Source organism: Scylla paramamosain, chromosome 22 (assembly GCF_035594125.1).
Source record: "Scylla paramamosain isolate STU-SP2022 chromosome 22, ASM3559412v1, whole genome shotgun sequence".
Classification (NCBI taxonomy): domain Eukaryota; kingdom Metazoa; phylum Arthropoda; class Malacostraca; order Decapoda; family Portunidae; genus Scylla; species Scylla paramamosain.
In genome coordinates this window covers 9,398,001-9,413,415 of record NC_087172.1, presented here as the reverse complement: position 1 = coordinate 9,413,415, position 15,415 = coordinate 9,398,001, and the positions used below count along the sequence as shown (strand labels likewise).

Genomic DNA, 15,415 nt, shown 5'->3' with positions numbered 1-15,415 from the left:
ATGTAAAATGGGTCGAAACTATTAAGGATATTGCAAAATTATAGTTAGGCGGAGGACTATAATATACAGGATTTATACCAACGATATAACGGCCTTAATAAGACATCTTAAGATAAGCTATGCAGATGACATTACCCAAGTTATTGGCTATCCAGGTAAATAAAAGAAAAAATATGATAAACCTTCAAAGAAAGAGGGAAATAGAAACAATCAACAGCTATGAAAATTTATGGAAAATAAAAACTAACGTACATAAATTTACACCAATTCGTCTAGGTGCCAAAGGAACACTACCGCTAGACATAAATAATCCTCTAACTGAATCTAAAAACAATGGCAAATGTCTAGGGCTAAATATCACATGCTCTGGATATTATAAGCACATCGACAACAGACGCAATAAGGCATCAGCTGCATTAAAGAAACTATAAATTTTACAATATGCCTGAGAATATAAAAATTCATTTATTCAAGGCTTTAACTCTTCCCATATTAGACTACCCACCCATTCCCACCCACACGATGAGTAAAACCCAAATAAGTAAATTGCAAAAAATACAAAACAGAGCACTCAGATTTGCCACAAACCAAAAATACCCAAATACCATGACTATAATTCAAATGCATACATACACCAATACAGTACCTCCTAACATTAGACTTCACAATAGAGCACTGGCAATATGGGAAAGACTAGACGATCTTGACTTTCCTGCTTACAGGCGATTAAAAGAAAATCATAACAATATTATAAGATTTCATCGAGACTACCAAAGCAGCCTGCAAGCATGCACAAATATACCCACTACATATAAATAATACTAATTACTTCAGGCAAACAAAAATTAAGATCACTTACATGGATATTACTTACCTTATTATTTATTTACCTGGACGTGACTAGCTTCGAATTATTAACACATAATGATGAACCTGAAATGGAAAAAAAAAGATTACTTACTGAAAATTTTCCGTAATATAGCCAACCTCTGTGGTGTGGTGTCACTGTCTATCCCCTTATCCCGGCCCTGCGCCCTGAGCGTGGGGACAAAATGTGTGCTTTAGTGGCGCTGATTACGGTCGCAGCCTTAGGAGGCAATCCTCTGTCTCCGCGAGGGGTACTGCTCCTCCGGGATAGCCGAGCAGGCACCCGGCAGTAGGGTTGGGGTGTGGTCGCCCTGCATCCTGAGTCGCGGCGATCGCTCGGAGCCAGCCTTTTGGCGTGAGATAGGGATCCGTCGTGCCTGCGAGGGACTGTAAAGGAGGCAATGCTCAGCGAAGTAACCCCAACTGGGGCGATAGTAGGTAGACATCCACTGGCTAGAGGGAAAAAAAAAAGCAAGCTGTCTTGTCGTTAGGGATCGGTGGTGCGTCAGCTGGGATCAGCTTGTATTAACAAAAAAAAAAAAAAAAAAAAAAAAAAAAAACATAAGTAAGTGCGTATATAAGTATATGCATGCATATACTCGTACGTGCTTAAATATGGGTGTACTCAAGCAGTCTTGTAGATAAGGACTGGTGGAGGGTTAGCTGGGCTCTGTTTGTATAAAGAAAAAAAAAAAAAAATGCGACCTTCTAGGCAGGGTGTTTATGCCTAACACTAGACTACAATAACACCGAAGAATCTCGTGAGCTCACAACTAATATAGTTAAATAAACAAAACTTAAAAATAGCAATGTGGTCTACCCACAAACTTTTATCTTCTATTTTCTTTAATTTTCCCAACTTTTCTTCCTTTTTCTGTCCAAACTCTTAATTCTTCACCATCTTTCTATCAGTTCAATTCAGTTCAGTTCGGCGTCATGTGGGCCGCCTTTAAGGCAGTTAAGGCCCGCGCCACTCCATGGAGTGGCCCGAAATCTCGGACTGTTTAAAAGTGGTTCATACGAAAATAACCATTTCTGTACCAATATGTATTAAATATTTGTGTGAGAGGTTAACTTACATCGTTGTCCATAGAGAGAAGGATGCAATATTCCCTTTGCTAGTTAGTTATTATTATTATTATTATTATTATTATTATTATTATTATTATTATTATTATTATTATTATTATTATTATTATCATCATCATTTTCATTATTATTATTATTATTATTATTATTATTATTTTTATTTATTTATCTATTCATTTATTTATTTTGAGGGGGAACAAAATTTTGAATGTAAATAGATTAGGGAAACCGTTCTTTGATAAGGTAGTAGTCAAAGACCTGTGATACACACACAATTGAATGTAACACCTACACAATTAGGATTTTATTTATTTTCTTATTTATTTATTTATTTATTTTATTTATTTATTTATTTTTTATCAAAAATTGAGGTAAACCCCTGAGGCACCAATTATTTGTTATAACATATTAATTGTCCTAAGGTTGTTAATTGTTATAACATATTAATTGTCCTGAGGTGCGTCCTCAGGATGGGTAAACCACTAGACTAAAATTCTGAGAGATAGCTTGTTGTGACTGAAAGTGGAATGGAAAAAGGATGATTTGTTAAATGTATTTTCTTGTTTTCGGATGACTGATTTGTATTAATTTTTGTGTATAAGTGTGTCTGGATTTATTCATCATTGTATTTTTGGGATGTTAGGGATTTCACAGAGCCAAATGTTCACTCCGGGATAGCCGCTTCTCTCTTGAGTGAGAGGGCTACACTGCCTGCACTTAATATAAGAGGGATGATGGGATGATGGATCTCGGGGGACGAGTTCCGGCCGAAAACAAGAAACTTAGTTGAGATATAAAATGAAGAATATAAAAACAGAGAGAAAAGAAAATTTGAGACAGAAAGGGATGAGAGAGTTGATTAGATCATCAAATACCTCACCACCCACTCTGAATTATATTTTCTGTGCGTTTTTATTTATTTATTTATTTTATTTTATTTTATTTTTATTTTTATTTTTTGACGTGCGATAACTGATATGGGTGATATTTTTATAGGTTATGTTTCTTTGTAAAATTCATATTTTTGATATGTATGTTATGTTATATGTTTAGATTAGGGTGTATTTTGTAACTGTGATTTTTCAAAACCCGAAGGGTACAGCCATGTCATGGGACAAAATAGCAATTAGAAAAAAAGTACAGCCATGTCATGGGACAAAATAGCAATTAGAAAAAAAAAAAAGACAATACCAGCCAAATAATAATCCCATAAAGTAAATTTTATAGCCTAAGTGAACGGTCATGAATATAGCAATTTACTTTCATATACTTTTTGGAATCAGTAAAACTTTAAGACAAAAGAATTAAATGAAATTGTAAGCTACAAATCGTTAAATTAGTTGTTGATATTTGGAGATGGTGCAGAGTAATATCCCTTCGTTTACAAGGCAATTGGAAAATAGACGTACTCCCGGGTTCTCCTGGGCCAGTCACATGAAAAACCCTAATCACAAAACATTGTAGATTAAGAGAAAATATGCCAGAACTGATAACATTATGTATTTTGAGAGAAATTCTTTGTTAATATTTAGATCCAGAAATTATTAATAGACAGTGTTAGAATCTAGGAGTACGTGGCACCATTAGCAAAAATGTTCAAGAACAATTTGTGAATGTAGAAGGGGTCTAAGCTATTAAGAATATTGCAAAATTATGTCTTATAGTTAGGCGGAGGACTAGTTTTTAGGGATGTACAACGGTCTATATAAGCCTGAGCGCGAGATTTCGGCGTCAGAGGCAAACTGATATGGTTGTTTACAGGTACGTTCGTCAGGGCCCAAAACCCTGGGTTGTTTAAAGGTGGTTCATATGAAAATAGGCATTTTTGTACCTATATGTATAAACTACACCATGTAACAAAATTTCACTTTTGTATTTGTCCCGAAACCCCATAATTTTCCAGTTATTTCCATCTAAATAAAGTAGAAAAAAATTATTTTGATCCTAAAACTTTGCTTTTGTGGTTAGAACAATGAATTTACATTTCATTATAACTATTAGTTTTCATGTCAGGTAAAGATCTTTGCAAAATTTCAATTGCTTATCTAATTGCTTTTGAAATGTTGTAAATAAGTTGAAACAACGAAATAAAGAATATAAAGTGTTCTAAAGATTTTTTATTTTAATTAGAAAATTCTTGAACTGACCAGATCTTGCAATAAATTTCTCACATTTAAAAAAAATTTGCTTACATTTCAAAATTCTCAGATCTAGAATGTTCTACCAGACACTTTTTGAAGTTTCCAGAACATTTTGGAAGATTCCATTCATTGTATACGTTTCCAGGACATTCTAGAACTTTCTAAAACACAGTAGAAATATGTAAAGTATCAAGAACTTTCTAGAATCTACAAGAATTTTCTAGAATGATTCAGAATATTCTAAAGTAGGTTCAAGAATATTCTAGAAAGATTGAGAACATTCTGGAACACATTCAAGAAAGACTAAGAATATTGTAGAGTACTGCTTGACACCATAAAAGTAGGGGCTTGCAGACCGCCGAACAGTTCTGCTTTGGCTGCCTGAAAAGACATTACGAGAGGTGAAATGACATCAAGAGACTGCAATCGTTTTCCAGATGCTACATATGTGATCAATTCATCAAAACAAGAGCAAAGGAGTTCTTTGTGACAGCATCTGGAAAAATGGAGAAATTTAGCTATTTTGGGGCAAAGAATCATTCTAAAAGCCACAAAAGCAAAGTTTGACTGGAATAATAGACATTTCCTATTGTTTTGTAAGGAAAAGAGTTTGAAAATAATATATATATATATATATATATATATATATATATATATATATATATATATATATATATATATATATATATATATATATATATATATATATATATATATATATATATATATATATATATATATATATATATATATATATATATATATATATATATATATATATATATATCAGCTAATTCAAAACTAAATTGAACACTAAAGTAAATCAAAGCAAAAGTGCATCAATACCAACTTTAATTAAATACCCAAAAAATTTAATTAAGCCTTATTAATTAAGAAAAAAAAAAAAAATAGAAGAAACGTCAATCATTAACCTTACCCCCTCCCCTCCCCGTGACAATACAACGAACCTGGCTTTATTCACTTGCTGAGGGATGAACAGTTACGGAGAATAATAGTAAGGACCCTGTGTATATTGTGGAATATCTCGCAAATGATAGATTAAATCTTTGTAAGTGTCTGTGAATATATATATATATATATATATATATATATATATATATATATATATATATATATATATATATATATATATATATATATATATATATATATATATATATATATATATATATATATATATATATATATATATATATATATATATATATATATATATATACAGAGAGAGAGAGAGAGAGAGAGAGAGAGAGAGAGAGAGAGAGAGAGGTAATACAGCAGTACAGTGGTTTTAACGTCCTACTTTTTAAACATACATGGCAACTCATCAGCATCACGACGACAGCCCGGTGTCCACGACACTCCTGTAAATGTCCCTTTCGTGTATACCATATTATTTCTAAGTGATGTCAAATTGTGCGACGAGTATTTACGTGAATTCCTCTTTATGATTTGTGTGCACTTGTATGTGTGTGTGTGTGTGTGTGTGTGTGTGTGTGTGTGTGTGTGTGTGTGTTAGAAAAGAACATACGTATCTTAATATCAAGTGATTATCTCGAGGTTTAGAACGAAATTTCCAATGTTTGTTGTGATGACACACCTTACAGCAAGTGTTCAAAATGTCGGGCTTGACACTCTACGCACTTCCTGATCGTTGCATCACTGAAGTCGTCACTCTCCTCAGCATGCCCCTGTCGTTCCTTATCAATTCTGCATCTTCCTCAGCGCGGTGAATCAGCTCCTCTCTGGAATGTAATTTGTTCTTGTTCACCAAGACTTTCATGTGTCCCCAAAGGAAGAATTCCATTGGTGGTTGGTCAGTGGATCTTGGTGGCCATTCTTGTGGGCCTCTACGATCTATCCATCGATCAGGAAACATTCATGTACACCTGCCTACTGCAATTTGGTGGGCCACCATCTTGTTCCAGGATCATCTGCTGCTGGATATTTTGCGTCACATCTATAAGAAAAACAGGAAGCATGTCTTCCAAAAATATTTAGGTAGATGTCTCCAGTAAGAAGATCTTGGAAAATATAGGGTCCAGTTACAATGTCATCACTATGCCACAAAAAACATTAACAGAGAAGCCATGCTGGAAGCTACACTTCACTGTTTTATATGGATTTTCATGTACCCACTAGTTTTCGTTATGAGTATTGGTTGTCCCTTGTCGCGTGAATATCGTAAATGTTCTTGCTGTAGTGTTGTGAATGTTGTTGCAGCCAGTGGCAGAAATTAAGCCTTATCACAAAATCTTCAGGTTTTAGATGCCTTTTTTTTTTTTTCTTGTAAATTGTATAGATGAAAGCTTTCTTTCTTTAATGCTCACCAAGCTGTCATGCAAGGAACACCCAGCCGAGAGGAAAGCCTTCTAATACTGATGATGGGGCTTCGTATTGTCATCCGGACTATGCCATCTTGACCTGCTCCAATACGTTCAGCTGTTGCAGAAATACCTGGGAAACATCCTCTCTGACAGATGCTCATACACTCTATAGAATACCCTGATATCTGGGTATCTTCCATCTGGGTACCTGCGTCTGTTTTCTGCTGCTGCAACTCAGGCATAAATAAATAGATAAATAAAATAAATTACTTTATTCGTCAAATTGTGATACATTTAATTTTGTATACAAAATGAAATTCATTTTGGCTTAAGAGCTTCCTGGTAGTTATTTGTACATTAAAAGTAAATAAAATCAATGAAGCAATAAAACATTTAAAAACATTACTTGGGCTATTTATATGAAATGTTAATATCCTATTTTATGCATGCAGTAATAAGTTATTTCTGCCTTTATCACAAACTATCACATACAGTTTTTGACTACTTACACCTAAGAGTTATAGGGATGATAAGTGGTTGAAGAGAAGAATGCTTTTAGGTACAAATGACTTTCTGTACCTGTCAGTACGCTGCATGGGTAGAGTTAACCTTTTACCAGATCTTAGATATGTATAACAATTTTGTAGCGGATGAGTTATATTTTTCATAATTCTGTCTTCTTGTTTCATTGTACTTCTCTGATCAAGCTTGTCTAGTGATATGGTCTCTGCACCTAGTTTTCCTGCCTTTCTAATAATCCTTCTCAGCTTGTTTTTATCTTTACAGGTAAGCTTTCCATACCAGGCAGTGACTGAAAAGTTTAAAACAGATTCGATTGTTGATTTATAAAATATGCTAATTATCACTTTATCTACACGTAGGTTACTCAAGATACGTACAAAGTGTAATCTTTGGTTGCATTTCCTTGACACCATATCTGTATTAACACTGCCCTTTAACTGGTCATCGATCATAAAACCGAAATACTTATACTGGCTTACTCTCTCTCTCTCTCTCTCTCTCTCTCTCTCTCTCTCTCTCTCTCTCTCTCTCTCTCTCTCTCTCTACGTTTTCCTCCTTAATTATTAATAGGTCTGGTACATGTTTATTTTTAGTTCTGAAATCGAATATCATCTCCTTAGTTTTCTTTACATTGAGCTCCAAGAAATTTAGTTTACTCCAATCAACAGTTTTTTTTTAACCCGAGTCAAATAGCCTTCATAATTATCATTTACAATTTTTCCTAGAATAAGTGTATCGTCAGCATATTTTATAATAGTACAGTCATCAGACTCACTTCTACAATCATCTGTATACAAGGTGAACAGAACGGGGGATAATACACAGCCTTGGGGGGCTCCTGTGTTGGTGACTACCACATTAGACTTAACATTATTTACATTAGTATATCTGGGTCTCTGAGTTAAAAAGGTAAAAATCTATTTTAGGATATTTCTATTTACACCCATTTCTAGCACTTTATTGAGCAAAATATGAGGTTGCATTGTATTAAATGCTGAACTAAAATCAATATACAGTGCTCTAACTTGTGATTTAGGCTTATCTAAGTGCTTGTTATCATCATTAAGTAATACAAGTGTTGCATCCTTTACACTCCTATTTTTACAATAAGCAAATTGCATAGGGTCTTTTAAATTATTTGTATTATCACAGATGTAATTTTTCAATATACTTTCTAAGCATTTCATAATGTTGGATGTTAATACTACAGGTCTAAGATCTTTAGAATCTTTTGGACTGTTAATTTTTGCAATGGGTTTCACTTCAGATTCCTTCCATCACTCCCTGATCAACTGAGTCCTGAAATAATATGGTCAGTATGGGTGCCAGTTGTTCTGCACAACATTTAAGTGCCCTGGTAGGCACCCTGTCTGGCCCTGTAGCTTTACAGCATGCTCATCACAGAATCTGTACATGAATATACTGTTCGAATACTGAATGTAAAAGGCATTTTCACCGCAGCAAAAAAATGCTCTTTGGCAGTCAGCTGATTGACAAGGCCTGTGTAGTTCACTCGAGGTCCAGCCAATACTTAGGCTGCTTACAGACGAGCGTTTTTGTACGCGCGTCGAACGGACGCACAGATCGCGTCATATTTTTTGTACACGCGTTTGCCCCGCGTTCGCGTTTCTCGCCCTGCCTCCAGCCTACGTTCTCGAGCGTACCTTCTTCCGTGTTGTGATAGTCTGCCATTCTAGTCGTCTGAAAATGTTAGTTCATTAATTAATTGTAGTAGGCTACGCGATGTATGCATGCATGTACTATATCAATTCTTTCCAGTAGTATCTATACACATTTACTATAAACAATAAAACTGCTACATCACACCCAAATGCAGTACACACCAGAGTTCTGTCCACATGAGCGGGACGGGATGGGTGACTGGCCTCTCACCCCCAGCTGAAAGTAATGACTGATATGGCAGCAGGACCTGCGTGCGCGCGTAACCGAACGCCCGTGTGCAAGCTCCCATTGAAACGAATACCCGGCAAGGACGCGAGCGTCATTATGAACGCGCGCGTCCTTGCTGGCTCCAGCGTCTGCGCGGCGTTGCTAGCGCGTGCAACGCGTCGTGTGAAAGGTCCCATTGCACTCCATTGAAAGTTAAAACGTCGCGCACCCGAACGCGCGTACGGAAACGCTCGTGTGTAAGCAGCCTTAGGGTCTGCGCATGCGTTAACAGCATGCCAGACGTACGATTTGATACCTTATTTGCTCTCTGCCGTCACGGAATGACCATCTCTTTGCTGGTATGATGATAAATTCGGTAGATATATTCGGTTCATGTTTTTTTGTAATGGTTTGGTGACTCAAATATATTATTTTCGTGTCCAATACTATCATTCTTACTTTTTTTTTTATCTTCGTTTCTTCAATAAAGTCTTTTGGTTTTCAGTGGATCACACTCGATACAGGACGAATTCACTTGTAAACATTACCGCACTAAACAGTCATATGGACGTGTTTATAAAGGAATTCGTCCCTTATCAAGTATATTCCACTGGAAACCAGAAGATAACTTTATTGAGGCAACTATGATCACAACAAAATGTAGGAATAATAGTACCGGACACCAAAATACTGTGTCTTAGTTGTCAAATCGTCCTAAGAAACTATGAGTTGAATATATTATCAACCGAATTTATCATCACACCAGCAAGGAGATGCTCACTCCATGTCGGCAGAGCACAAATGAGGCATCGAATCGTACGTCTGGTAAGCTGTTCACGCATGTGCAGATCCCAAGTACCGATCGGATCTCGAGTAAACTACACCGATCAATAAGGTGTCAAGACATCGACTGTCGAAGCCTGATGTGACAGTAACAGTGAGTTGCCATGTATGTTCAAAAAGTAGCACTTGGCAACTACTGTATTGCGTATGTTCAAAAGTAGCACTTGGCAACCACTGTATTGCTGTTACCTGTACATTATCTTCATTGATGCATACAAAAAAGTAATTTGTCATTTGTTAACTGTTTCCTGTAAGGATTTGACTGTGTACATTGTACACAAAAAAAATATAATTTTATGCCATGCGGCTCTACTCAAATACCGAGCCGAGGAGGGATTGAGGGAAGTGGAGGCCCACCCAGGCGAGCGTCTCCCGCGACACACAACTTGTACGTTAATTTCTCGCAAAGTAATGCAAAACACAGCACGTGTATAGAGTATTTTCGACTTTGAATTACTTAAACTATCATATCCTGAGGCATGTACTTTAATTGCAGGACGCCCTCTATATGTGCACACACACACACACACACACACACACACACACACCATTCGCATTCTCCATAAAACTGACTAGGCTGAAGCCTAGGGGCCCACCAAAGGCAGGGACCCATGCATTTTATTTATTTATTTTTTTATGTTAACACTATGGGTAGGCAAACGCACCCTCTATTAATTACTTCATTTGCAATATTATTGTAATATTATTGAAATAAATTATGTGAAAGATGTCAAAGGGCGCAAAGGAGCTCGAAGCCTTGAGGCCCTGCCATGCGTTAATAGAACAATGACACACACACACACACACACACACACACACACACACACCTGTGTGTGTGTGGTAAGGTGTGTGTGTGTGTGATAAGTAATGCACCGTGAGTCACATAACTTTGACATAAGTATATTTTTATTCTCATCTAACACTTCCCATACTTGAGATACCTGAAGGAAATGTTTGCATTTAATTTTAGGAATTAGTTCGACAAGAGGTGCCTGGCGTTAAATATTATATAATTTTATAGAAAGGCAATCAAAAATCACTTTTGCAGTGAAATATGACTGCGATTTTTAACTCTATTTTCTCGTTGTTCATGAAGACTCTTCAAAACCTCCTAGCAGAAGGCTCAGTCATGTGAGACAGCAAAGTTAATCATGTGAAACAATCACACGGCTAAGGTGTGCCAGTCAGCAGGGTCAGTCACATGAGACAGTCAGTAGAGTTAGAGAGGTGTGTCCAGCAGCAGGGCCAGTCATGTGAAACATTGAGTAGAATTAAGGTGTGCCAGTCAGTAGGCCCAGTCACGTGAAACAGTCAGTAGGGCTAAGCAGGTGTGCTAGTCAATAGGGCCAGTCTTGTGAGACGGTCAGTACAGCCAGAGAGGTGAGCCAGTCAGTGGGGCCAGTCATGTGAGGCAGTCAGTAGGGCTAAGCAGGTGTATTAGTCAGTAGGGCTAGTCATGCGAGGCAGTAAATAGGGCTAAGCAGGTCATAAAGTCTGGAGGATCAAGCACGTGGATCAAGCAGAAGGGTTAGTTATATGGATCAGTCAGATGAACCAGGCAGTATTGATAGTCACAAGGTCCTGATAGGAGATTTGGTCTGGAAGACCAGGCAGTAGGCCCAGTCAAGTCGTCCAATCAGAAGGATTTAGCAAGAGGACCTAAGAGAAGGGTTTGGCATGATGGCAAAGGAGAAAAGTTAGGCAGGAGGGATAGTGAGGAGGATCAGATAGGAGGATCAAGCAGGTTGGTAGGTCAGGAGAACCAGGCAGGAATGCAAATTAGTTAATCCAGAAAGAGGGCCAGTCAAGACGTCCAAACAGAGGTCATGGGGGAGGATCATTTAGTAGAGCCTGTTCACCTGGCAGTCAAACAGGGACACCAGGCAAGGAGGCCCATCAGACCAGAAAGGAGGGCAGAATGGTTAGGCAGGAGGACCAGTCTGTAAGGATAGGTAGGACTGGTATACAAGAGGGCCAGTAGAGACGAGTTGACAGAAAGATCTGGCAGGAAGGCCAGGCAGGATTGCCACTCGGCAGGGACTGTCATGAGAACCAGTCATGAGGGCTATTCAGGCGCATCAGCCAGAAAGATCAGACAGAAGTGTAAGTTGGAGGACTAGACAGGAGGACCAAGCAAGAGAACCAGTTAAATAGCCAAACAGAAGAGCCAAGCAGGAGGGCAGAATGAGAGGCACCAGTTGAGAGGGCAGATAAAAGAGGCAACCACTTAGAACGGTCAGGCAAGAAGGTAGATAGACTGGTTGCATGTCGATTTTTTACAGTATAAAAATTAACCACTTTTTAATGCAGTGAATTCTCTTATGACTCAATTTATTTATATTTTTCTTGGTTTATTTATATTTATCAATTCTTTACGTAGGAAGGGCACTGGCTATGGGCAACAAAATTAGAAGTAAACAAGGCCCACTGAAGGGCCAGTCCCCAAACATAGAAACGATCTTCAAAAATTGGAGGATAAGTGTCTTGAAACCTCCCTCTGGTAAAGGTTCAAGTCATAGGAAGGAGGAAATACAGAAGCAGCAAGGAGTTAAGTTTCAAAACTTACCAGAAAGAGGATTGAATAATTTAGAACACTAGTTAATGCTTGTATTAGAGTGGTGGACAGAATAGTGATTAGAGATAACAGAAATTATGCAGCGTAGCCACGGAAGGACGGGTGGCATACAATTAGAAAGATCAGGAGAGCAGTTAGCGTGAAAATAGCAGTAGAAGAAAACATGAGATGCAACACTGCGGCGATGAGAGGTTGAAAATGGTCAGTTAGAGGATAGGAGTTGATAAGCTTTTGATTCCACGTTGTCTCAAAGAGTGGTGTGAGTGAAAACCCGCCATACATGCGAAGCGTACTCCATACATGGACGATAAGGCCCCTTTACAGAGTTAGCAGCTGGATGGATGAGAAAAATTGGTGGAGGCGGATATAACGACTAACTTCATAGAAATTGTTCTAGCTAGAGATGAGATGTGAAGTTTCCAGTTTAGATTATAAGTAAAAGACATACCAAGGACGTTCAGTGTAGATAAGGGGGATAGCTGAGTGTCACTGAAGAAGAGGGGATAGTTATCTGGAGGGCTGAGTCAAGTTGATAGATGGAGAAATTAATTTTTTGAGGAACTAAACAATATTAAGTTTGTTCTGCCCCAATCAGAAATTTTAGAGAAACTAGAAATCAGACATTCTGTGACTTCCCTATATGAGTTGTTTAATTCCTGAAGGGTTGGACGCCTATGAAAATATGTGAAAATGTACAGAGTGGTATCATCAGCATAGGAGTGGATAGATAAAGAAGTTTGGTTTAGATCATTGATGAATAATAGAAAGAGAGTGGGTGACAGGACAGAAACCCAATTAACACATCTGTTAATAGACTCAGAAGAAGAAACGTGACCGTCTACCACAACAGTAATAGAATGGTCAGAAATTAAACTTAAAATGAAGTTGCAGAGAAACAGGCGTGAGCTTCTGCCGAGTAAGTCAGTTGATTACTCAAGTTATGTTATGTTTTGGTAGTGCTGTTGTTTGGGCAAAGTTTGTCACTTTACTACTACTACTACTACTTCTACTACTACTACTACTACTACTTCTACTACTACTACTACTACTACTACTACTACTACTACTACTACTATTATTACTACTATTATTATTATTATTATTATTATTATTATTATTATTATTATTATTATTATTATTATTATTATTATTATTATTATTATTATTATCATTATAAGGGGGGCCGTTGTGGTACAGCGAAACTGCTCTCGCTTTTGGGGGTCAAGGTGTTGTCAAGCGCACAGGTTCGAATTCTGGACACGTTTCGAGGGTAGGAAGGGCATCCACTCGGTGTAACGGTTACCAAATGCCAAATCCAAAGTCCTTCATTAGAAGGCACTGTCCTAGCTCTGATAGACTAGGAAAATCGGACAAGTGTGTCTGTATATATATATATATATATATATATATATATATATATATATATATATATATATATATATATATATATATATATATATATATATATATTATTGTTATTTTTTTTTCTCTTTCCTTATTTATTTAATTTATTGATTTATTTTTTATTTGTTTGTTTGTTTGTTTGTTTGTTTGTTTGTCTGTCATGTGGGTTGGTGCATTGCTGGGTGTGATGTGGTTATATGCTTTGGCTGGGAGTGATATGCATTGTTTCGTGGTTGAATGTGATGTGTATTGTTGTTTTTCTTATGGTTGTGTTATATTGGTTGTGACTGTGTGGTTCTTTTGACGTACATGATAATCATGTGGTGTGGCTGGCAACAATATGGACTGTTGAATGACTGGTTATGGTAAAGACTATTGTGTGGCTTTGTGTCCATGGTATGGCTGGGTACTGTGAGGTGTGGAGTGGCTGGGTGTTATGTGATGTGGTATGGAGAGTAAAATTTTGGTTGTGATATGGCTAGCCGTGATGATGGTTGTGGTGTGGCTAGATGTGATGTGACTGAATGTGATATGAGTTGTGTGGCAAATTGTGGTGTGTGGTGTGATATAACTGTGTGGAGTTGTGCGCCTGGGTATGACGTGTGGTGTGTTGCGGTTTTGTGGTATGGTTGAATTCATTGTAATAATTAGTGTTGTATTTATTAGGCAAGACCAAATTTGCATGTGTAAGATCAGTTAAACCAAATAACATATTGTTGGTAAACCAAGATAACCAGCAAAATAGGGTCTAAACTTCACTCCTGCCAGCAATTACAAAATGTACCTCGAGACCATAACCAAGTGCAAAATTGACCTTCAAAATTAATTGAATTTGACACCCTGGTGATATCTCGTGCATTTACTGTCCATCATGACAAAGACAACTGTTGTTCTTCACTAATATCATGGTGATATTTATAACTTAAGACCTCAAATCATAGAAATACATACAAAATATATGTTTATTGTCTATACATAAGGGTTAGGCGAGTGAGAAGTTATAAGAGTTAAAATTAATGATGTACACCCAGAAGAACAAGCTGAGCAGGTCCAGGCATGTTGTGACTCGTTTTGCATGTATTTATCGAGTCAAGGAAGTGACAAAAAGTACGTCCGATCGAGAGGGAAGAGTGATGGCAGAGTTATGCTGAGGTATCACTCATTGAAATGGTGAGGAACCTCCCAGCTTTGCAGGAAGTGAATTCTTATGATTTTAAGAACCTTTGAGAGGATACTGATTTCATCAATATCAACTATAACTAAACCAAAAACGCTAAAGCAAGAAGAAAAGTATTAAGTATGCCTAATCCAAAATTTAATTTTGCAGAGACTAACCTCAGCTTAATCCTGCAGGGGTTCCTATCTTAACCTAACCTAACCCCATGGGGTGAAACCATATCTAACCTAATGTAACCTAACCTTTCACCTGGTTCACAAGTTGAAATAATGTCAGTATGTCACCAGCATCATTGAAAAACATTCCATCACTTCTAAACAAGTCTGTCATAGTTGTTGATACAAGTCGAGGGACGACAGTACTGGACAGTAAGAATCTCCCCCCCCCCCAAACTATCCAATGGCAAAGTGTGAGGCACAAATTGACTGATTAGGTGAGAGTGCCACCATATGTACATGTACACGATTTCTCGGTAATTTGACATGATTAATTTTACAAAACCTAAATATAATTAAATTAAGCATACAAAAAAAAGCAATTCATGTATCAGTTATGCATTCTA

At 37.1% G+C, this 15,415-nt stretch overlaps 1 protein-coding gene across 2 annotated transcripts in view; it reads left to right on the top strand.

The window, feature by feature from the left end:
• The window catches only part of LOC135111515 (uncharacterized), a 716,663-nt gene that overhangs the window by 4,829 nt on the left and 696,419 nt on the right, over nucleotides 1-15,415 (top strand). The gene's annotated exons all lie outside the window — the stretch shown is intronic.